The sequence below is a fragment of the Montipora capricornis genome, chromosome 9, assembly GCF_036669925.1.
Source record: "Montipora capricornis isolate CH-2021 chromosome 9, ASM3666992v2, whole genome shotgun sequence".
NCBI classification, from domain to species: Eukaryota; Metazoa; Cnidaria; class Anthozoa; order Scleractinia; family Acroporidae; genus Montipora; species Montipora capricornis.
The window spans coordinates 10123161-10126357 of NC_090891.1; the positions used below are offsets into that span (position 1 = coordinate 10123161).

At 40.7% G+C, this 3197-nt stretch overlaps 1 protein-coding gene across 2 annotated transcripts in view; it reads left to right on the forward strand.

The window, feature by feature from the left end:
* LOC138015346 (cilia- and flagella-associated protein 337-like) overlaps positions 1-557 on the forward strand; it is a 63637-nt gene extending 63080 nt beyond the window's left edge. For both annotated transcript variants that reach the window (XM_068862346.1, XM_068862347.1), the window contains one exon: positions 1-557. This exon is cut by the window's left edge and continues 267 nt beyond it. The gene's annotated coding sequence lies outside the window, so the exon portion shown is untranslated.
* The last annotated feature ends 2640 nt before the right edge of the window (positions 558-3197 follow it).

The window sequence follows — 3197 nt, forward strand, 5'->3', positions numbered from 1 at the left end:
AAACCTCCTTTTAAAAAAAAATTAATCTTTCTTAAATTCTTTCCTAAAAGAAGTCATGCGAGCTTACATTGACGCGAACCTTTTAGCACTTTGGCTTACGCATTACTAGGTTGTACAAATAGCAAAACAAGTATGCCCTTGTACGATTCAGGGGCGTGTGTTAAGGGTGTGCTTTGATTCAAACAAACCCACGCACTTTTAAAAAGAAAACTCGTGAAGACGCAAAATCGAACCACCATTTTTGGTGGGTTCCAAATGGCCTTAGTATCTCTTCAAAAAGGGACATTTGAATAAAGTCAATTTTGAGGTAACAGATTTTTCAAAAAAGAGAAACTTTTTCTCTGGGTCGCAGGCAATCATTTTCTATCCTCTACTGCGGCTATTACTGCTCTCGTTCTTTTTACTACCCTGGCTTAGGGTTGTAGACTTTCTGTAAATATATATTGTTAATATTTTGCCGTCTTAAGGAACTGGAATAAGCGTTAAGACAGAGTGTACTCGTAGAAATATTTGTAATTGTACTTCCAATTGATAATTATAATTTGGAGATTGCTGTTGCTCTTTTTTGGTTCGTTGTTTGTGTAATTTGGAATGCTATTTGTAACAAACCACATAATGAATGAAGGCGCAAATTTGAGCCGTAAGCCGATTTTACCTGAAAGTGACAAAGGGGTGTAGGGGCTGGTGGTGGATTGGATTGATCTTAATGAGGTGAAGGCACAAGTGTTCAATAATGTGCCTGGAGACGAGTGTATTTCTTAATTTCTTAATGAAAATACGACGATGTTATCTAATTCAGGTAACAGTGGTAATGATAATAAAATGTGACACACCAGACTCTTGGTGATCCACACTATAGACGGATAATCCGTCTGAGCAGGTAATCCGTCCAGCATGGATAATCCGTCTTAGTGTGAAAACAGAACGGTCTTCATTTTAGATGGATAATCCATCTATTTTTATCCGTCCGATTATCCGTCTATGTAGACGGATTTTGATGACGGAAAATCCACGGATGATTCGTCTTGAATTCACATCAGGACGGATAAAGTCATCTTATTTTTCCCTGAAAAGCCTGGAAGTAGAAAGAGCGCACTCAGTTCTGGGAAGGAAAACATGGCGTCCTTAAGTTATAATTACGAAAAGGAAAGCAGGAAAGAAACATAGAAAAAACACGTGGAAGGAGAATGAAGTCTTCCTTTTTCTACCGTTTTTTATTTTTTATTTTTTTTAATTGCCATGAAGTGTTCCAGAGCTGTAATTCGCAAAGCTTCCGATAGACCGTTAAAGTGTCTTCAAATTTTCTTTTTCTCTAGAAAAAACCCGCGTTCTATCCGTCTAATGTGAATTCGAGACGGGAGAAATTCAAACAGGTTATCTGTCTCGAAATTCATACCAAGACGGAAAATGTAGCAGCCGGATTATCCGTCTCTAGTGTGAAAACGGCCATTCCCACACGCTTACTGTGGGAGAAGAGTTTGGCTGTTCCCAACCCAGCTCACCACAGTCGTTGTATGTGGAGCAGCCACTTAAAGGGGTCACTTGCTTGGTTAGTTGACTATGCCATGCTGATGAGGCCAAACAAGGCCGAAACAGCCGTCCATGGCTGGTAATTGACCGGGTCATTCTCGTCACCAGAGCCTCGGATCGACCCCAAGGATAACATGCGCCGCAAGGTTTTCATTGCCAAAAATTGGCTCTTTGAACCTTACGGCGCCTGCTCGCTCCTCATGCTAACATGAATGCACCAATTAGAGACGCTTTTGATTGTTCTCACGCAAGCAATTTGGAAGACACTCTGGGGGTCGAGATTGTTCACCGGGTGAAATGGTTGTTTATGCGCATGCGTGATGTATGGGCCACTCCGGGTGGTTAATCCGGGTGGTGTTACGGTGTGTCCCCTTGTTTTTGTTTTTGGTAATCATAACGGCGTTTCCATCGTCGGGGCAGTGTTGTATCATATTTACAAAAATCGAGGCGAAGCCGTGAGTTAGAAGATGTGATACAAAATTGACATGCCTGTCGACATTTTCTCGATACCTGTACCGACTCTACTATCAGAACTAAAGCATTCTGTGACCTCATACGTCTAATACTTTCCGAGGCCTAAAAATAATATATTTCTTCACCGTTTAATCAGCCTCGGTTTTATTGGTTTTGGATAATATTATGATTAGAATGGATACTCCAAAATAAGGTGTATTTTGGAGTATCCATTCTAGTACCTGACAAATTTTTGGTTTGGTTACGTCATTTGACGACCGTCCGTCCGTACGTTTAACTTTTCATGTAAGTTAATGTCGCACTACAGGAACTCGCGTTTCTTGGCGGGAAGTTGCATGGCCAAGGTAGTGCATTTGACACTGCGTTTTAGTGAAACGAGCTAAACTTTAAAAACCAACCGAAAAAAACGAGATAAGTATTTTTTGGATTTGTAGTACAACGAGGAAAACGAAGAGAAAGGGACAGGAGGCGGGAGACAACTATTAAAACGATGATCAACGTGAAAGAGAGCGACTGAGAGCAGGCGACATATCAGTGACAAACGACAGAGAGGAACAGAGGGCCCGAAATTATAGTGACGAGCAGCGGAGGAAAGAGCAAGCACAAGCACCAGGAAACAGGCTGAATAATGGTGAAAAAAGGGGTGAAAAGAGCAAGAAAGAGCTCGTGAAAACGGACTTATTTATAGTTATGAACAGGCTGGACTGGTCGTATGGTAAGCACACTAATTCAGTATAAAAATATCTGGGAACAACAACGTACATAAATAAAATTATTAAAATTTAGGCTTGCCCAAAGATAAATATCTCGATATATTTATACAAATGAATTGGGTACAACATCGCACTTCGAAAACTTTTCGGAAAATTTGTTTACCTTGGCGGTAAAAATCTCTCATCAGTTGACATTGCGTAGTGCGACCCAAGTTTTTCATTTGGAAAAAAATTGAAAAATCGGCAAAAACATCAAATGTGCCGTAGTGCTTGGGTGGGGCAGGCAGATTTCGGAAAACAGAAGGAATCATGGCGGTAACTGGCTTGTCACTGAAATGTAATCAATTTGGAACACGATATGTGTGAACGAAACGCGGGAATTCTGAAATATTCGAGCTTCCGTGGACGTCGTTTTTATCATCCTTCCCAGTTTCAAGTTTTTTACGGATACTATCCATGGAAACAATATGCAACCAAGCC